Here is a 22389-nt window from a genome sequence, read left to right on the forward strand (position 1 = left end):
AACCTACGAGCTCCCAAGTGGGCACAGCCAGATGGCTCACCGAGTGTCTTCTTTGTTAGGGTGACCAACTGTCCTGGTTTTGAAAGGGCCCGAGGGGGTCTGTGGGAAGCAGGACTTTCAGTTTTATAACTGGGACAGCCCAGGCAAACCGGGATGAGTTAGTCACTTTACTGTTCGCTCAAATACATATTTTCAGTAGCTGAGATAACACTGATTTGCCACCCTGAAGTTAATGAGAAACCAAGGAACCCTACACAGAGTCACGACCAGCTACCCTGCTGACAAATGCCTGTTTTCCAAATCTCATTGATCAAGGTCTTCTGCTTAATATCTGGCTTGAGGGCAGAATCCAGTCAGAGACTCGCTTGGCCAGGCACCTGTCCAAATCCTTTTTTACTTTATTTTTTATTTTTTTGGCTGTACCACATGGCATGTGGGACTTTATATAGTTCCCCGACCAGGGATCGAACCTGTGCTCCCTGCTGTGGAAGCGTGGAGCCCTAACCACTGGACCGCCAGGGAAGTCCCCAAATCCTTTTTAAAAAATATGAATCGTTCTCATTATTGGGAGATTTGAATTTTAGATACAGATATCTAACTTCTAGTGAAAAATCAAGAGATCTGGGGGCTGTATTTCCACACAGCGACAGTTGCCTGGAGCCATGTGGAGGGCCCCAGGGGAGGTGGCCATGGCTTCTGGGCTTCCACAATTGTCACCATTCTCTTTTCTCTTATGTCCCACTGCCCGTGACATCACTGGCCTAGCTGCTGAAGCAGTTGAGTTTGTAATAGGTGATGTTTTGTTTCTTGACTTTGACCCAACCAATCTTAGAAGAAGAAGTCTCAGTCCTAATTTCTTCCCATAAAACATGAATCTCTTCGGGGTAGCTGTAATCTTCAAATTTCAACCCCCATCTCAGTTGCTAGGTTATCTATTACTTTCATGGGGAGAGAGAGGTTGGGAAAAACACAGAGGGCTGGGTACAAGTTTAGGAGCTCTTTTTTCCTGGAGTGTTTTTGAGTCAATCAAGCCCACTGGCTGCTTCTGCCAGCATCCTAACATCCTTCTAGTAACACCCAGACATGCAGCCCAGGCTGGGGAGCCTCAGGATTTGGGGGACCTCAAAGCAGAGTCATTCACCTGCCATTTTTCTTAGCAACGGGGCCTCCTCTGCCTTTTGGGCTTGTCTTAGCGAGTCAGAAGTTCCTATTTACCAGCCAAAAAAAAAAAAACAAAAAAGCCTAAAGGTTTTGACGCCTGCTTTGAAATCTGCTTTGAAATCAGTACCTGGGGTGTGGATTGTGCTCTAATTCTCCTGGTGTGTCTCCTTTTCTCTCTGAATCAAAAGCAAGAGGAAAAAAGGATAGACTGTAGGAAAAAATATTGGTGAGACTTAAGAAAATGCTGTCCTAGTTTATCTCTAAATGATGTTAACTCAGCCCTTTTTTTTTTTTTTTTTTGCGGTACGCGGACGGCTCACTGTCGTGGCCTCTCCCGTTGCGGAGCACAGGATCCGGACGCACAGGCTCAGCGGCCATAGCTCATGGACCCAGCCGCTCCGCGGCATGTGGGATCTTCCCGGAACGGGGCACGAACCCGCGTCCCCTGCATCAGCAGGCGGACTCCAACCACTGCGCCACCAGGGAAGCCCTGCTCAGCCCTTTTGATAGCGTGGAAATTTACTGCAACCAACAAGACTCCAACTGACTCTTAAGAAATTAGGGGATAACGATAGTAAAGGGAGCTTTGTGACATATTAACTTACTGAGCATGGGTGGTTGGATACGTAGTGACCAGGGTCTCATTCAGTGAAGTCGAATGTGGTTTTCTTGGAAATTTTATTTACTGAACAAATGTTGGCAGAGTTTCTACCATGTGCCTGGCACTGTGTGAGACCTCAGGTTACAGTGGAGTACTAGGGCAGGGCCTCTCCGAAACAGACTGTCTTAGTCAGCGTTCTCCAGAGAAAAAGAACCAACAGGGAGAGAAAAAAATATATATATATATACACACACACATTTATATATATGTGTTGCTGCAGATGGCATTATTCCATTCTTTTTTATGGCTGAGTAATATTCCATTGTATATATGTACCACATCTTCTTTATCCATTCACCTGTTGATGGACATTTAGGTTGCTTCCATGTCCTGGCTATTGTAAATACATTTAGGACACAAAAGCAAGAGTTGATTTAAAGGAAATATTAAGTTTGGGATGGTGATTACAGGGAACGTGCCATGCAACGTCACCTTTGCTTACAGCCTGCCAGACGGTTTTCGTTAAGAGCCAAGGAGCCGGCTATTCACAGCGTGGTGCAGGCCTACAGATAGGCATCACCAGGGCGCTGGTGAGAAGTGCCGAGTCTTGGGTCCACCCCAGCCCAGCTGAGTGAGAACCGGCCCTTTAATGCGAACCCTGGTTGGTTTCTGTTCAGGTTAAAATTCAAGGTGCCACGGTCTAACATGTTAGGTATGCAAATCTTACCTCCTGGCAGACTCCTTGAGTTCAGAGACCCCATTCCTTAAGACCTAGAGCCACCGGTATTTTTTTTTTTAGCATAAATAGATACTTAATAAATTTTAACTGTCACCACGCTCTCTTCCTCCCCTCATGACTCAGCTACCAGTCGTGGAGGGAATGCAGATATCTTTGCAGCCAGAAGCAATGAACGAATGACTGAATTGATGTAAAATTCTTACCAAGCACCCACCATTCTCCGGACAAGATGCTAAGTGAGAAGATGCAGAGATGATTGAAACAAGGAGTCTGCCTTCAGGGAGGTCGTAGCCTCATAGAGGAAACCGGGACACGAACGCATAATCATGATACAGTGCACTGTGTTAGGTGCTGTACACAGGGACCCCTGGCAGCAAAGGGACCAGATGTTGGCTAGTCTAGGCTAGGGGTGTCAGGCAGGGCTTCCTGGATGGGAGACACCCTTCTTGCTGAGTTTCAAAAAAGGAGCAGGACTTGGGCGAAGAAGAGAAGAAGGGGATTCCAGGGAACGGGTGTGCCAAGGAGAGGCAAGGGGCGGGGAGTAACGTGGCTGGGACTGGGGCCTGGTCTGGAGAGGGAGGCGGGGCCTGGTCTGGAGAGGGAGGCGGGGCCAGATCACGGACCGGTCCAAAGGCCATGGTGCGGAAGCTGAGAGCTTTAGGGACACCTGAAGGGTTTTAAGCAGGGGAAGGAAGAGGTCAGCACGGTCATGTGTTTCAGCTCAGGGTGGAGAATGGGGGAGGCGGTATGTGGAGTGAGGCTGACTCACGTGGGCACTGCTGCCGTGGTCCAGGAGAGAGGTGATGGAGGCTGGATGGACGCAGGTGGGGACAGTGCTGAGAAATGCCCTCTTCCTCCCTGGGTTCCAGACCCCAGGAAATGCCCTTCCCTCTGCCTCAGCGGAGGTGCATCCTTTCTTCTCTCAGCTTGCGGCCAACCCCATGTCTGATAGCACTTCCTGGCAGCCACCAACTTGAGGGGAGTTTTTCTTCATGGGGAGCATTTGTGTGAAAAAATTCCCACCCCTGCCTTGAACCCCTGACTTCCTACTGTGATTTCAGGTTCAAAACTGTCCATTGCTGTGAAGTTTGTCTGGGGGCATCTTAGGTGGAGTTCCGCCTAAATGCAGACCCTGAGCATACGTAGTTTATTTGGAAGATGGTGCCAGGAAACTCCATCGGGGTGTAAGTCCACAGGGAAGAGAAGGAAGCCAGGCCAAGCGTTATTAAGCAGTTTATCTCGGCGGGTACCTGGAGCTTGTGCCACTGGGAAATTTGGGAGGCAGCGCGGAGCTCGTAACTGAGTTATTCCAACGGATCGTACTTTCAACAAGTACCAGTTCACGGGCAGCCATTGTGCTCAGCTCTCCCCAACTCTGTGTCCAGTGACACTGCGCTGGTAGTTTAAAATCAGCTGCGGTAGGAATATTTCCATCACGGAAATTGGCAAATGCTACAAATCAGAGCTCCTCTTCTCCCCATTTACCAGCACACCACCACCGTCCAAGCAGAGCAGGTCCTGGCTGCCAGGGAAAGCAGCCCAGAGAGCTGCGGGTGTGGACCGGAAATAGGATGGCTGAGGGGATGCAGGCAGCAGCGGCTGCAGAGTCAACACTGTCATCCCAGTCATTTCCTCCTGTGCCTTCGGGGATGTGACAGTGCTATGGGGAAGTGAACAAGCCAGGCAGAGGGACCTTCAATTCTGATTTTCCATTCAAGTGAGTCAGTGACTTGGAAAAGTCTCTTCCTGTAGGAAGGACCACCTCACGTGTTAGAGGGTTTGCCTCAGAAAGCCTGGATCAGGAGGCTGGAAACAACCTTGACGGCCAGCGGTAGGGGATTGGTGAAGTAAATGACCAAACAGCCTCACAAGGAAATGCTCTTTAACCAACAAGACAGAGAAAAGAGCAAATTAGAAAACAGTATTTGCAATAGAATCCAGTTTTGGTAAGAAAAGTAATCCGGATGGATATTCCACTAAAATGCAACATTGGTTGCGAGAGGCTAATTTAAGCTTTATTATAATTAACTTCACAATGGACTTGAGGAATTAAATTATGTATATGTCCTTCATGGACTGGATATTGACCAGTCTTAGCTTCAATATTTTCGAGATGGTTGTCTAGACAGTTATCTAGAGCTTAGATAAGTCAACTCTGTGAGCCTTGGTTTCCTCGTCTGTAAGGATACACACTGTACCTGGCTCCGAGGCGTAAGTGAAGCAAATGAAATAAAAGTGCTTTTAAAATATAAGATGCGATATAGATATTACATATTAGCATTAATTTATCTTAGGGATGATGAGCCAGTTTCTGCTGTCACAAAGGGGGCTATGGAGGTCCGGAGAAAAAGACTGCTGGGGGCCAGCACAGCCGCATTGAGAGGAGCCTTTGGCCAAAATCCATCCTGCCCCACGCTGGTTGGGATGGCAGCCCTCAGGGCTCTGTAAAGGAAGGACGGGGGATGAAGTTCCTGAAATGAATACTCCCTGAGCCTGTTTCCCTAGAACAGCCTTTCTTTTCTTTTTTTTTTTTTTTTTTTTTTGCGGTACACCGGCTTTTCACTGTTGTGGCCTCTCCCATTGCGGAGCACAGGCTCCGGACGCGCAGGCTCAGCGGCCATGGCTCACGGGCCCAGCCGCTCCGCGGCATGTGGGATCTTCCCGGAACAGGGGCACGAACCCGTGTCCCCTGCATCGGCAGGCGGACTCTCAACCACTGCGCCACCAGGGAAGCCCCAGCCTTTCTTTTTTGAGGCTGTTTTGAAATGACAAGTGGAGATACAGTGATGTCACTAGAAACACGAGTCCCTCCAAGCGTCTTCCTTCTCCCGTGCCCCTAGAAAGGGCTTTTGTGAGCAGCAACCTTTGGGGTAGACACAGCTGTGATCCCACGAAGAGCTGGAACTTTCTCTGCTGATGTCCCAATCTATGGGATGTATCTTTCTTCCAGGGCTTCATGAGCAGGAAGCAGCTGTAGGAAGTAAGTGCAGGACGAGGCGGGGAGGGAAGGAAGGGCTGCCTTTGAACACCCGGCAGCCAGTGGCGCCACAGCTGGCCTGGGATTCAGTGCGCTCCAAACGGCCACCAACTGCTTCCAGAAAGAATCCGGAAGCCAAGATTATTTCCTCCTTTCCTGTGAAATTTACCTGGACCGGTGTTCTGATGGTTCCCAGAAGATTCACTCCAACAAAGAGAAGGTGGAAATTCCTGGAAGGGGAGGAGGAGGCCGGAAAGAAACAGAGTGAGTTCGCAGGAGAAAAATCTTTCTGCTTCTTTTCCGTGAAGACTTGAGGCTGGAGCTCCTGTCCTGTGGCTGCGGCTGTCTCAGAGGGTCAGAGATGCCTGGATGCCACCTCCCTCCCTCCCTTCCCTCCTCCCTCCCTCTTCCCACCAGCTCTCTCTTCTTCCTCTCACCTTCCTTCACTTCCTCCTTTCCTTCCTTCTTTCCATACATTTGCCAAGCAACTACTGGCCCCTACACTCTTTGTTGGGCACTAGGGTCTAGTCGGCCCTCCTTATCCATGGGTTCCACGTCCGTGGATTCAACCAACCAAGGATTGAAAATATTCGGGGGGAAAATTCCATAAAGTTTCAAAAAGCAAAACTTGAATTTGCTGCTCAAAGGCAACTATCTACCTACATTCCCATTGCATTAGGTATTATAAGTAATCTAGGGGTGACTTAAAGTATACGGGAGGATGTGCATAGGTTATACACAAATACTATGGCATTTTATATGAGACTTAAGCATCTGCAGATTTCTGTGTCTGTGAGGGGTTCTGGAACCAATCCCCCATGGATACCGAGGGATGACTGTAATTCCCAGAGGAATAGGACACTGCCCCATTTTCTTGTGGGTCCACGGGCTGGCGGGGAGACAGACTGTCCCCCACTGAAGGCTGAGCAACGTGCTCTAGGAGAGGTATGTGTGAGGTCACCCGGAAAAGCAGATCAACACCTGCCTCTTGTTATTTGCTGACTGGCTGGCAGGTTTTGTTCCAAATGATACTGTGTATGTACCCGTCTCCCTTGAACATTTGATCTGTTCCAATAAAATCCTATTCATCTGAATGCCAGTTGATGAAAATTCATCAGTTAAGTGGATTCAGATGGAGCACCTCGCAGCCAACGTTTTGACCACAGGTTGAGGCGTCCTCTGCCACCTTCTGGGGTGAGAACTTGTTCTGTCCCTCTCCTGATGTACCCCGCCGCTAACCAGCTGGGTGCCATGCCTCAGAGGAACGTGGGCATCGGCATCACGTTCAGAAACAGTCCCCGACATGGTCTGAAAAAAAGTCTTCATTGGCTGGGCAGTAGCAGGGGATGCCCTTGGGTTTCCTTAGCACAGTTTGCTTAGCACAGTTCACGGTGCGACCGTGAACTTTCTTGCTGTACTTGGTGGGGAGGGCAGCTGCTGCAGTCTTGGCCAAGATAGATGAAGATGGCAAGTGATCTCTCCCACCTTGGACCCAGGCGGGCTCTTGTCAGGGGGCTGCCCATTGGGTGAGGGCTGTGGGACCGGGGGCTGCCTTCATGGAAGCTGGTGGGATATTAGAGCAGCATTGCCCAAACTGCTCTGAGTTTTGTTCTTCTAAATGAATCCCAGTGAAAGATGATCTGTCCAAAGCCTGAAGTCAAACATTGCATTTCTCTTCTGGGGGAAGTGAACTCTGATGGGCTTTCCTGTAATTTACACCTGTCTTGTTTACCTGCCCTAAACACACCTGGATTCTCCTTGGAGCCCCCATGGTCATGGTGGAGTTGACACCACCCATGTGCATGTATGGCAAGGGACCCCGGTCTAAACCCCCCACAAAGGGTCCATTCCTTTGCCCACTGTGATTGGCTCAGGGATGTGCATGTGACCAAGTTCTGGCCAATGAGAGCTTAGAACGTGGACTTTCACTGGTACTGAGGGGGAAGAAATATCTCTTTCCTCTGGGGATAAGAAACTAGAATGCTTCTTTTCATTCCAAGCATCCTGGAATTCATATTTCAGAACTTCTGATGTATCAATCGAGTATGGATTAAAAATCCTCCCTTGAAGTTCATGTTCTCAGTAATTTCTAAGTCATCATCCAAAGTTTCTCCATTCTTGACTGCGATGACTCTCCTTCTCCCAACCTTTCCTCGTTGCATCAGAAATGATATTGCCCTGTTCTTTTGGTCTCCATCTGCCAAACGCGTAGCCATCTGGGCACCTTCTGCAACTTCTTGGCTTCTTCAATTGTCACATTGCCGTGTCAGCAACCACAGCACCAGCAACCACGTCACCCCTCTCCTGGTCCAGGGTCCACTGGGCCAACTGTTGTTCTCCAACTTTCCTTGGCCACAGAGCGTGCCCATGCTGTGAGCACGGCATGCTGTGAGCATGGCATGCTGGGAACACAGCACGCTGTGCCCAGGGTGGTACCACTCCAGCCTCTTCATCTGGGTCAGCGCCAATGTCCTGAGCATCTTTGGCACCAATACTTACCTATTTGCCCTTTAAGTCAGTCCTTAAGTCCTTTGAAGGGTCACACCACCTTTAATTACTTTGCATCTGCCCCAACTTTGTTTAATAGTTATCTTTCTTCTTTAGCTCCATAGCAACAGCTACAGATTCACACTCTCTGAAGCATCAGGACTCAAACATCTGCACTGAATTTTAAGTCTTTGGCGTAAGTCCAGGTGGGGTGGGGGTAGGGAAGGGATGGTGGCCTCATCTGATGAAGGACTGTGGGTGGTCACAGCAGTTTGTGGGGAGACCGGCTGGGCGTTGGTCTGGCCGGCAGCCTGTGAGGATGAGAGACAGAGTTCAGGGTGCCCAGGACAATGAGTTCCCGCTCACTCAGTCCTTCACCCCAACTCCCGAGCCACATACGTGGAGCCCCACCCTCCCTTTCATCCAGCTTCCCTCATCATCCTATTTTTCAAAACTGTCTTTCTTTTCTCGTGCATTCGTTTTCCTAGGAAAATTTTATACCCACTTGTCAAAACCTGCCTCTCTCTGACCCCTTGTGATTGGAATTATATTACATTCACTTATTAATTTGGGAAGGGCTGCTATGTTTACAAATACTGCGTCTCCCCTTCCAGAAGCTCCGTTTGTTTCTCTGTGTATTTCAGTCTTCTAGAATGTTCTTTAGTAAGATGTGGTTTTTTTCTGATTTTCTTCCTATTGATTTTGCAGAGTTATTCCTTAGTTTACTCCTAGATATTTTATAGTTTTTTTTAAAAAAGCAAGTGTGAAGAGACTGCATCTTTATGTTAATACGTTGAACTTTCCAAATGCATGTTGACTCTATTTGCCTTTCAAGGAACACGTTCTTGAATATGTTTATAAATTCTATGTTTTGTTCTGTTTTCTAATTTCTTAATTTTTATTTTATCTGTATTAATTCCCTCCTTCTGCTCTCCTTGGGTTCATTTTGTTCTTTTTTTAGTTCCTTGCTTTGACTGCTTTCTTCATTTAGTTTAGTTATTTCTTGTTCAAATATGAAAACATTTCAATCTCTCATGTTTTCCTCTGAGTGAAAACTTGGCCACTTGCTGTGCCTTTTCATGTGGATCGTTGCTTATATCATACTTGATAAATAACTTCTAATCTCAGTTTTGATTTCTTCCTTCACTGGAGTCATTTCACAAAGTGATTTTTAATTTCTGGAAGGTTGGAAGTTTTTTGTTTGTTTCCTTATTTTTGTTTATCCTTTTGCTATCAGGTCAGAGTTACTTGTACAGCTTCTACATTTTGAGGTTGATTAAAGTTTTCTTTTGGCCAAATGTGTATGATGGATTTTTAGAAACATCCATGAATTGGGATACAGAATGGAATATGTCACTACCTGGCGCACATCAGGCTGGGCACTGAAGTCCTGAGCAAGACAGACATTGTCTGAGACCCTCCTTCCCCCAACCCCGGGGCTTAGACTCTTGTGGGAGTGGGGAAGGGCAGTTAGACAGGTAATTGCAAATACTGACCGTAAACGTTGTGATGGAACAAGCAGCGTGTCCTGTAGAGATCTTGAGGTAACCTCGAAGGTTTTCTGCAAGAAAAAACAACTAAGTTTAAGGACATCTCAAATCCATTTGCTTCATCTATTTTAGCACTATGTTATTGATGCATAAAGGCTCATGACTATTATATCATCATTGTGGATGTCTCTCTCTCTCTATATATATATACACACACACACACACATGCAAAGTAAACCTCTTTGTCATGCTTTTTGCCTTGAATTCTATTGCTTAATATTTCCAACAGTCCTTTTTGCGGTTGCTTCTTTGGGTTTGCCATATGTATATATACACATACACAAACATACATAATATACATTTGTGTGTGCATCTTTGCATCTCTCTTTTGCATATCTCTTATTTATTTATTTTTTGGAACCCAAGTGAAATAACCTTAAATGTCCTTGATTCTCATTATGGGAAAAATGAGGGCTTGGACCATTTAGGTGACTATTTAAATAAGTAATTAATTGCAGGCTAGCCATTGCATCCTTTGCCTTGTGCCCGTCAGTATTTTAAGCGCTTTACATACATTAAATCAGCTGATTGCCGAAGCAACCCTCTGGGGCGGGGGGGGGGGAATATTCTCATGCCCATTTTGTAGAGGAAGAACCTGAGGCACAGAGAAGCCAGGCGGCTGGTTCTTGGTCCCAGAGCTCAGATGTGGGGCGGTGGGGACTTGACCCCAGGCAACCTGGGTCCAGAGAGCATGCCTGTAAACTTTGCTCCCACTTACTGGCCAGCAAACAGACCCAAACTCTCCGGAAGTGGGAGTAACCAGGTAGGGTGGCCAAGAGTCTTGGTTTTCGCAGGACCGAGTGGCTTCTGGGGGGCGGGGGAGGGACTTTCAGTCACCCTAGAGTTGGGACACTGCTGCCTGCCTGGTGCTCTCTCTCCGCTGGACTTGGACCTCCTCCTGCTTTCAGCCCACAAAGTCCTGTAAAGACACTGGGACTTGGAAGAGGAGTAACGTCGGGGAACCGTCAGGAATTTAGGGGACATGCAATGATTGATAGCAAACGAAGGGACTAGTCAGTCCATAGCTTCTTTGACGATTCCCTCCGATTTCTCCCCAAACAAGGAAGTCCTGCGAGCGTCAGACGACAGTAGGGCCCTTCTGGGTGGCAGAAGGGGCCCTTTTAAGCCACCTGCCAGGACCTTCGTCCTTTAAGGGGCCCTCCTTGCCCTGGGGGTCGGGGCTGTGGGAGGATCAGAGCTACGACGAGGACAGGGTTGGGTGGTCATCAGGACAGCCTGTGGCCGAAACTGGGGGTGTGGAGTGTCTGCAGGGAGCGAAGGTGGGAGCCAGCACAGGAGGCCCCCTGTGAGCCACCTGGGCAGTGCCCACCTGAAGGCAGGTACGGGGGCGGCAGGCAGAGCACCTTGTCCCAGGTGACCCTGCTACCTTCTTGGTGGATGCCGTCTGTCTCCCTTCCAGGGAGAACCAACCCCTGTAGTCCGGGGTGGCCTGTCGCCCCACCCAAGGGAGAGCTACAGGGCCCTAATTGTGTCTTCCCACCAGACTGGAGGCAGAAAGCTGGCCTGCCCCCTCCTTCCTTCCCTGATGAGACAAAACACTTAAACTACCACCGTGACCCACAGGACTAGGCAGCTGCCGCCGGGGTGTAACCTATGTGACCTGCCTCTGGTCCCACACGGGTCTCTCTGCTACCCTTTGGGGTGAGGAGGGGCAGCGGGAAGGGGACCATGCTGCGGTTCCTCCTGGGCTCGCTCCCCAGGCCCTGCTGCCCCAGCCGCTAGCTGATGGAGGGGGTGGGCGTGCAGACCTACTCCAGGCACCTGACCAGCTGGGGATCCGGCTCTCGGGGCGGCCCCTCCTCTAGTCTGTCTGTCTCTCTCCTCACCCACATTCTTCGACAACTTCTGGAGGGGCACCTGCACCCCCTTTTCCGTGAACCCCCTGCTCCTCCCTCACAAATCGCGAATGCCCGTCGTGGGGTGTCTTATACCTGGTAAGCTTCACAGCCTCAGCTGCTGTGGGAAGTCAAAGCCTGTCTTTTAACCTGGAATTCTTGCTGCTGGAGATAGAGGTCATGTCTCATGGGAGGGGGAAGGTTGGAGGGAAGGGGGCACCCTCACCTCAAACACTGGGGCTGCACCCACCCCTCAGTCTGACTTTGATCTTGCTTGCCTCTGTCCTGACCAGGGCACCTGCCCCCCTTCTGAGTTCCTGGGTTTCTTTCTTCTCCGTTTGGGGGGTGGGCTGGGGAGGGAAGGGAGGGAGGCCTCAGGGACACCAGCGTGGGGTGTGGAGGACCCCACAGAAGTGGACGCAGGGGCCCGTTCAGAGGCTGTGGCTGTGGAGGTGGACGGTACCACTCTTATTTCTACCTCCCCAGGGCTCAGCGCCGTTGCTAGCACAGAGCTGGTTTGCTGAGCGAATGGCGCCGCGCCGAGGAATGGAGCCCCACGTTCCTCCCGTCCATCGGCTCGTGTAGAAATCCCCAGACCAGCCACTCAGAGTGCGGTCTGTGGGCCAGCAGCACTGGCCTCACCAGGGAGTACGTTACAAAGACAAGTTCTCAGGCTTTCTCCCCGGCCTGAGCTACTGAATCAGAAGCTTTGCGGGCTGGGTTCAGAAAGGCAAGCCCTCTGGGTCCCGCATGGTCAAGTTCGAGAGCCCCTGCCGTAAAGACTGATCATCTGCGTTTTGCATTGGGATGCGCGTTTCCAGACCTTATACGAATAAACAATTTCCAACAAAGGCTGCTGTGGGTCACGCCACCAAAAGACTCCATTGCCTTTCCTTCATCCAATCCTGAGGTCTTAGAGTGTTCTGGAAAATAGCCATGAACTGGACTCAGTTCATCTTTAGGTGCATATTAAGCTCTTACTGCATCCTTAGGAAAATGCTTTTGGAGGGAGGGGTTATAAAAAGAAAGCAGTCCGTGCCCTCAATTTGCCCCTAATCCAATTGAGGACTTAAGGCTGCTGTAACTGAAGTCCCCTAAGCAGGGTGGCTTAAGCAACAGAAATGAATTCTCTCACATTTCCGGAGCCAGAAATCCGAGATTAAGACATCGGCAGGGTTGGTTCCCTCTGGAAGCTCCGAGGGAGGATCCCTTCCATGCCTCTCTCCCAGGTCCCGGTGACTGCTCCATTTTCACATGGCCTCTTCTCTCTGTTTCTAATCTCTCTTTTCTTATAAGGACACAGGCCATTGAATTCAGGGCCCACCCTAAATCCAGGATGATCTCAACTCGAGATCCTTAACTTGATTCCATCTCCAAGGACCCTATTTCCAAATAAGGTCATACTCACAGGTTCCGGGGAGTTATGACATGGACACATCCTTTGAGGGCCGCAATTCTACCCACTACTGGGAGTTAGGACTAAACGCATGGAAGGGAGAGGCCAGGCAGGACGGGGCTGGGGCTGCCCTCCCTCTGTGCAGAGAAGAGAGGACATTGGGAGTTTTCCTCAAAGCCAGAGCTCCCCGGTGAGTTCCCCACCCCTCAAAGCTGGAGTGACCTCTCTCTGGACATGTTCTGAGACCTTCAGCATCTTGCTCCTCCAAACTTGGCCAGTGCTCAGAATCACAGAGCATCTGGGCCTGAAACCAGAGGCGGAATCAATCTGTCTGGGGTGCAGCGGGGGGCTGATATTTCTAGGAAGCTTCCCGGCCAGGTTTGGAAACCAATGCCTTAGTACAAAGTGATGGTTCTATCAGACTAGGGTTGCCAGAAAAAATACAGGATGCCCAGTTCAATTTGCATTTCAGATAAACAATGAACAAGTTTTTGGTACAAATATGTCCCAAACATTGCAGAGGACATACTTATATTAAAAAGTTATTCATTTGGATTTGGATTTGAAATATTTGAAATTCAAATTTAACTGGCATATTTACCTTTTTTTTTCTAACATTTGCAAGTTTGCAATCCTATAGTAGATGATTTTTTGCATTTCTTCCAACTTGAAGAGTCGTGGAAGCATCAATTTATTGAGCACTTACTATGTTCCAAGCAATGCTCTCGGCACCGGCAAAGCAGGAGTGAAGAACCCCAGCCTGGAAAGAGCCCACATTCTAGTTGGGGGTAGGGAGTGGGGGCGTGGCTGACAAATCAGATAAATCCACAAGCCAACTGCAGCTGGCAAAGGCGGCCATAAAGAAAATAAGACTGACTACCGGGGGTGGGGCGGGGCGTGGGCGTGGCTACAAGAGCCAGAGTGGGCGGGGCTACGAGAGCCAGAGTTGGAAGGCGGCTCTTGGCTGAGCTCTGGAGGAGGTGGAGCCGCCAGTCCTGAAAAGGTGGTGCGGCAGCGGGAACAGTGAGCTGGAAGGCTGGGAGGCTAGAGTGGTCCCCGTGCGGCCCAGGAAAAGAAAGGAGGTCAGTGAGGCTGGCGCAGAGCGAGCAAAGACGGTGGGAAGCAGGAGCTAGGCTGCCTAGGCTCGTGGGTCTCGGGGAAGAGTGAACTCAGGCACCTGGATTTTCTGTGCAGTGGAAGCCATCGGAGGGCTTAGGCAAGGGAGAAAGATCGGATCTGGGTTGTGCAAAGGTCGCTGTGGCTCCCGTTGGGGTGTGGATGGGAGGGAAGCAGGGCCCAAAGCGCTATGTCCTCTGCAGCTGAGCGCGGCTGGTGAACTGGGCTGGGGCAGGACATGCAGAGCTGCAGAGAAGCGGGAAGTTTCGGTGGATGGTTCTGGGGTATAGTGAGCAGGCCTGATAGTGAATTGGTTGCAGGGGATGAAGGAAACGGGACTCAGGAATGACTTCTGGCGCGTGGGTGCTGGCGCCAGTTACAGTGATGGAGGGCGGCGGAGGGGAGGTTTGGGATTGGGGTCGGGGGTCAAGGATTCTGCACCTCCAGCCGAGGACAGCCCAGTGGAGCAAGGAGGACAAGGGGACCCTGGCTGATATGTCCAGGGAATCGTGACCATCATGCAGGGCAGGTTTGAGTGCAGTCCGGGAGCACATACACTGGATGTGTGCAAACTAGGGAGATCGGAGGGATTTGGCCTCTCTTTGGGACATGCCAACCCTGTTTACCCTGAAGCCTGACAACAGGAAAATGACTTGAACAGGCCACACCCCGGGTCTAGGAATTTTGCAGCTCATGCTGCTGGTCAACCACCATGACCTTTTGATAATAATAAACAAAACCCTGAGCAGAAGCTGGTGAGACCATCAGTAGGGGTGGATGGGAATTCGGGAACCCACAGTTTCCCAGAATGCTTTTCTGGGGTCGCTGAGTCTGCTATGTGTGTTCAATAATGAATCTTGGTGAGGAGAGTCTGAGAACATCTCATTTAATTGCCCTGATAACTTCCTGCAGGCTGGCCCAATGCAGGCCATGGGAAGGCAGAAGAATATCTAGGCGATTGGATTTCCTCTTGATAAAAGGTCTCCTCTTCTTAGTGGTCAGTCCACCGTCCGGGCAAATAGAGGAGTCCAACCTTCCCATCTGGCTTGGAACTAGCTCCTAGAGGGGAGAGCCACTGTCAGCAAATTCCCTGAGATGAGAGCTGCTACTTGTGAGTCATGCAAAGCAAACCTATGAAGGATGTATTCAGCTGCAGGTTAAATAAAATCTATCTTCCGTGGATTCCTTATAAACTACAGGTAGGTGGGTTGTTTGTTCCGGGCTCAGCTGTAAACTGTGCCCTCAGGGATTCAGCCTTTTCTAGTTTTCTGTTTTGCCATCCTTATCATATTGACTCTCTTCCTCATTCTTTTGCCTCATGGTCACAAGAAGGTGGCCATAGCTCCAGGTGTTGCATCTGAGTTCAAGGCAAGAAGAAAGGAAAAGGGTTGTGTTAGTCACATGACTCATTTATCAGGAAAAGAAAAGCTTTTCCAGAAAATCCGTCATCAGATTACCACTTGGAACCAAGCCACATGACTACTCCTAGCTGCAAGAGAGGCTGGCAAATGAGAAGCTGGATTTCTGAATCAACTTAGTTGTTTCATGATCCACAGCTGGTCACTGATGCCCAAGTCCAGCCCAGCATCTGTTCACAAAGAAGTGGGTAGATGTTGGGCAGGGATCTGATAGCGATGTACATGGCATTGTCCTCAGCACCGACCTGTCACTGTCCAGGAAAACAGAGGTGTTTGGTTTGAACCTTCCTTTGTAGAATGGAATCTACCTGCACATAAATGCCTATCGGTCAACTGGGAAGGATTTAGACCCAGCTTCATACCCTGTGCACACAGATGAGTGAAATAGGAGCTACATTTGAGTGCTTAGTATATGCCCAGCACCGGATATTAAAATAAGATTTTACTTTCTACTCTCAAGAATCCTATGAAGTGGGTACTATTATTATTTTCATTATGCAAAAGAGGAAACTCAGGCTTTTCAGAATAACTTGCCCCAGATCAAATAAGTTGAAAGAGGCAGAGTGAGGATCCAGATAGCTTGTTTCCTGAATCTGGGCTCGGAACCACTCAGTACTGGACTCTCCTCCCAGGGAAGTCGGGTCGCGCTTGAGTCCAAGAGAACAGGACAGAGCCCAGGACACCATGACTTCGGGCCATAATGGCATCGATGGCTTTCTGTATCAGACAGCTGGTTTCACAGCCTGTGATCACAAGCAAATTTGTTTCTGGGATTATTGTTAAGTGTCTATCTCCTCCACTAACATGTACACTCATGGGTACAGGGAATATGTCTGCCTCATTCACTGTTGTATCCACTGAAACAAGCAGAACTTTCAAAAATGAGCCCCAAACCTGAAGTCACAACAGCAGACGCTACAAAACACAGATGTTGGTTTGCAGTCAAGGTGCATCATACACGGGCAACTCTGAGTACTGATCTCCGGGTGAAAAGCAGCAGGGATTTTTAAAGAAGGCAACAAAGTGTAATCATTTTCTGGAGCAACATTGGGCTGGCCAGCTAGGAATGAAATCCGTCAGTGAGTAAAAAAATCACGCCTCAGGTCTGGTTGCCTGGGTGGAGTTCCAGGCTCAGACCACAAGGGAGCAGCACTTGAGAGATGATGCTCCCAGGCATGCGTTGCTTTCTTCCCTAGGGGCTTTGCAGTCATACTCTTTCATTTGGCTTGTTTTTCTTCTGCCTGAGAACAACCTAGCAACAGAATTCTTAGAATTAATTCTAACTGCAGTGAAAGGTCAGAGAGGGGGAGTTGGTGTTCAGCTAGAAGTAGTCCAGGAAGGCTACCTGGAGGAGGTGGATCTTGGTCTGGATGGGTCAAGGCCACTGGCACCACCTCTCAGCAATTCAATTCATCAGTGTGGTTGGATACTGTCCTGGGGGCAGTAGTCAAGACAGGGGCCTCAGATGGAGCCCCACAGGGAGGATACAGTTTATCTGGGGAACCAAGAGGATGCTCACATAACTATAATGTAAGATAGAAGTTGGCAACAAAGAAAAAGTCCAGAGTTATCCTGATTGATGGGAGCTGGAGAAGCATCGCAGAAAAGGTGGCATTGGAGCTGGACCCCGAGGAAGGGGTGGCATGATCAGGATGACTGTGGGTCTCATCTTGAGCTTTTCCACCTGAGCTGACAGGTGACACAAAGGAAGCGTTTACAACGTGTGTGTGTGTGTGTGTGTGTGTGTGTGTGTGTGTGTGTGCATTCATGCACGCGTGCCTAGCTGAACAGTTAAGAATGCAAATTTTACTGTTGGGCAAATCTCACTTCAAGTCTCAGCTTGGCCATTACTAAGCTGTATCAGCCTGAAACTACTTAAACTTCTTGAGTTTACAGTTTCTCATCTGCAGCATGGACATAGTACTTGTACTTATTGGAACAACTTGTAGTTGTTCTGTGGGTAAACTACATAAACAGGAAAAAAATTCGTATCTGGGGACTGAAATTCCAAATCACTTATAACTTGGGAAGAGAGAAATATAAAGGCATTCATTCATTTATTTAACAGATATTTTTAAAGCCTCTACAATGTACCAGGCACTATGCCAGGCCCTTGAGCTAAAACAGACTGAAAAAAGATAAATATTCTTGCCCTCTTGGAGCTAATGTGGAAAGATATAGACAAAACAACTCAATCTATGGCAGGCCAGTTGGTCATAAGTTTTATGCAGGAAATCAATGAGGGGGAGGGTAGTAAATACCAGTTTGGAGACGGAGGATCTTTTGTATACAGTTTGCTCATGGAAGTTGCCCGTGGGCTTGCTTTGGCGGGTGGAGGTGGTAAGAAATAAATATTTAAGAAATTTTGATACTGATGAAGAAATATAGGTTTAACTATGTTTGGTAAAATCTTTAAAGGCACACAGTAGTCAAATTTCCAAAGTCCAAGAGGAAAATAGGGAGAACAGGATAACTTAATTCAACAAAATTAAAGAAAGGAAAAAAGATGGATAAACACAAAACAAAATTAGATGGTGAATATTTATTAAACAAGTAGAGATGAAAGACTCAGATTTGGTTTAAAAAGCCAAAACCAACTATAAACTCTTACCTAGAGAGTCATACTATAAATAAAACGATCTGGAAAGTTTAGTGGTAAAGAGATGAACCAGGCAGGATATACTGGGCAGCACAAAGGGAAAACCGAGGTTAGGTTGGAAATATTAATATCAGATGAGGTAGAACACTGAAGGCCAAAGGCAGTAAACAGGAAAAAGAAGTATTTTATATGGATAAAATCTACAGTCCATCAAGACGTCATAACAGGCGTGAATCTTAATCCACCAAACTGGGCACAGGCTCTAAGACAAGATCCTGACAAAGCCATGTTCACAGCAGCAGACTTCGACATCCCCCTCTCATAATTACATAGATCACCTGGACCAATGAGCAGATAAAGGATTTGAGCAACACAATTGACAGGCTTGATTTATTATATATTAGTACAACCTTGTTCCAAAGGAATAGCCTCACTCTTCTCCTCTCCTCGGCCCATGGGGCACTCTCACTGCTTAGTCACGGACTTGGCTCCCTGGTAGAGTTCTTGGCTGCAGTGAGCAAAAACCTGGACTCAAACAGGTTTTTTGTTTTGTGTTTTTTGCTTTTGTTTTTAAACAAGGAGGAAACATGTGAGCCCACATCCAGGACGTCTGGGAAGGGTGAGTTATTTCAAAGATCCGGGTAGCAGCCTCCTGTTCCCATCTACTGGGAAACAGGAAGAAAGTTCTTTTCCATATGTGGAATACAAATCCTTCCCTTTAGTCATATTTGAGCTAGCTGATATCAGATGGCTGCCCTCAAATCCAGAAAGTTTTGCCAAGAGAATGCACAGATTGGTTTAAACCTGGAACCTTGAGCAAGAGGGATGGAATCAACATGATGTCTGAGACCACTCATAACTGACCCTAGAGCTGGATGGGGTCAGCTTCCCCATGGGCTGCATGCAGAAGGGAGCAAAATCACCGCTGGGGCGGGAAGGAGGAGGGGGAGAAGGATGCTGAATAGAAACCAACAGGGTCCGTTACTCCAGCCAAGAAGAAAATGTTAACAAATCTTAGAAAGGAGATAATTTACTGGTCACATTCTCTGACAATAATGTTTTATGATATTTGTAAGAAAACTAGATTTTTCTCCCCTTAAAAAATTAAAGTACATCTTACATACCATAAAGTGCACAAAGTGTGTTAAGTACACATCTTAATTTTTACACATGTAAAATGACAGAGAACCTTCGAAACACTCCTCTGCACTGCTTCTGGTCGGTGCCTCTCTCCAGAGGCAACCACTATTCTAACTCCAGTCACCACAGGTTAGCTTTGTCTGTTCTTGAATCCTATACAAATGTGATTATATAGCATGTAGTCTGCTGTGTCTGGCTTCTTTTGTTCAGCATGATGTTTTTGACATTCATACCTACTGTTGTATAGATCAGTCTCATTCTTATTCATTGCTGTGTAGTATTTCTTTGTATGAACTTACCACAATTTAATGATCCTTTTCCTTGTTGATAGATAATTTTACTGGGAAAGTTTAAAGCATACTCTTCTAAATGGTTTTCAGATCGAGGAGGAAATGAAAACTTAAATGTTAGCTCTTTCGACATTAATATATTGAAGCAATGCCTTGGATGTAGCCTAGGCTGTATTCAGAGGGAAATCCATAGCCTAAAATATTTTTTATTATTAAAAAAAAGAATAAAAAAAAAAAAAAAGAATGAGTGGATATAAATGAACTACTAATTTAACTAAATAATATAAAAAAAGAAACAATATAAATAAATCAGAAAACAGAAAGTTATTAGAGATTAAAGCCTAAATTAATTAGGAAAAATAGTAAAGTTGATAGTTTATTTCAAAAGATTAATAACAGACAACCACCTCAGAAACTTGTATCATAAAGAGACTAAAACGAATATTTGCAACGTAAAAATAGAGAAAGGATATATGATCACAAATATGAACAAGACTTTTTAAATTATAAGAGAATATTTTAAAATTACAAGAGGATATTTAAAAATCGAGTGAAGCAATAAGATGACTTTCTTGAATTATATAAATATGTAAAATTGACACAAGAAGACTTTAAAAAGTTGCCACATAGAACAACCACAGGAGAAACTTAAAACAACCATAGAAGAGATTGAAAAGTTTGTCAAAAATCTGTCATTAAAAAAGAATGACTTTGACTTTATGTGGATTCAAGCTAATCTTCAAAGAAGTGGTAATTCCATTTAAACTCTATCGGACAATGAGAAAGAGCAAAATCCTCTTGGTTAATTTTATGAGGCTGGAAAACTCTGGACACCCAACTTTGATAAATTGGCTCACAACACAGAACCACGTTGGGCAAAGGAGGACCACTTGGCACTGGGTTCTGGACCAGGTATCGCCACTTGGAAATATGGGCTCAGATTGGCAGGATCTGGTTTTTCAAAGAAGGCCAAGAATTGAATGCTTGTGTATAATTTTCCAATTTTTCTGTGCTGGCGACTAAGGCATTTTTTTTTTAACACCAACATGGATTAGATCAAATTTGCAGACTGAATTTGGCTACCATTTTGCAACCTTTATTCCAATGGAGTTGGACCCATGATCTGAAACAAGGAGCCGAAGAAAGGAATGACATCTCTTTACTGTAACCTTCATTTTCTCTGAAAAGAAAGTCTAACTCTGCACTGTTCAGTAGGAAAACAATGTGAGCCACATATGTAATTTAAAACTTTCTAGTAAAAAATTGGAAACATGCTAAAACTAGAAACAGATGAAATTAACTTTTAAAATATATTTTAGGTAGTATATCAAAAATATTTCAACATGTGATATAAAAATATTTCAACATGTTGAAAAATATTTCAACACGTGATACAAAAATTATTGATGGGATATTTTACATTCTTTCTGTTTTGTTTTAAATCTTTGAAATCTAGTGTATGTGTTTTATATTTATAGTACATTTCAATTTAGCTGCTAAGCTTTCATCAGAAGTACTTGATTTGTATTTAGATTTTGTAAAGTTTACAGTTGGAAAAGTAGATTCCCATATCTAAATTGCTCCAAACACAGAAACGTTTTCCAGTGATTGAATTGTGTATAAAATGCCATTTTCTTTTAATATTTGCATCCCCATTGACAAAATTGGTCCATCTTTTTTAGAAATGATTTGACTTTGAAGTAAAAGTGTATCAGCTTTAAAACTAAGTTAAATAAATTCACGAACTCTTGTGCTAACTCAGTATTATTAACGTTGACAGCAATAGAGGCATCACATAAATTGAAAAGGAACTCTAAATTTATCGTTAACAAAGCATTCCTCAAATTTTTAAAATAGTTTTTGTGGCAATTTACATAATATTGTCAATTGCAATTAAAATCTTCTGCACATTGATTTAAGTTGAAAAAAAATGTGAACGTCATTATTATTGATTTGTACTATGAAAGGTTTAAATTTCATTATGAATTCTCCTACCTGTCTAGCTAGGTCATCAATAAGCTTTTCTCTTCTTTGGAGCTTCAAATTTAGGTCTTTCATCTGTTATGTGATAACAGTGAGAAAACTTTAAATCAAACCAGCATTTTTTGTCTTTGATTAAGGAATATATGGCAAGTATATCTTTTGTTTCAAATAAATCTTGAATTGGAGTTAACACTACAGCAAATCTTTGTAAAAACTCTTTCATGACTCAGCTAATGAGCAAAGAACATAAGATCATTAAATTCATTGCCTTCTACTTCTTTCAGGAGTTCTATAAATTGTGGTGATTCATAGCATTTGTACATAAATACTAAATGGTTTTAACTGTTTTGTCCATGACACTTTTCAGAGTCTGCTCCAGAAAACTGAACACAAATATTTTATATGTATCATAGAGTGGAACAAAACATTAAGGAAACATCAGTCTCTTGTTTTAAAATCCCAGTAAATCTGAATGTTTGATCTAACATAACTGAAGTATCATCTGTCGTCATAGAAACTAATTTTCTCATTTCTAGCTGAAATTCTTCTCTGACAGATGTAGAAGATTCAAAATTATCTATGCCATGAGTTCTATTTTTTAAATTATGATAATTTTTTAAAGCAGTTTTAAGTTCACAGAAAAATTGAGGGGAAGGTACAGAGATTTCCCATATACCCCTGCCCCCGCACATGTACAGCCCCCCCATCATCCACATCCCACACCAGAGTGGTGCATCTGTTACAATTTATGAGCCTGCATTGACCCATCATAATCACCCAGAGTCCATAATTACATCACAGTTCACTCTTGGTATTGGACAATGCATTCTCTGAATTTGGACTAATGTATGACATTAGTATCCACCATTGTGGATATCCACATGTATCCACCATTATGGTGTCATGCAGAGTATTTTCACTGCCCTAAAAATCCTCTGTGTTCTGTCTTCATCCTTCCCCACAATGCCCCCAACCCCTGCACACACTCATCTTTTTAATATCTCCATAGTTTTACCATTTCCAGAATATCATATTTAGAATAATATAGGATGTAGTCTTTTCAGATTGGCTTCTTT

This window comes from Delphinus delphis, chromosome 15, assembly GCF_949987515.2.
Source record: "Delphinus delphis chromosome 15, mDelDel1.2, whole genome shotgun sequence".
Classification (NCBI taxonomy): domain Eukaryota; kingdom Metazoa; phylum Chordata; class Mammalia; order Artiodactyla; family Delphinidae; genus Delphinus; species Delphinus delphis.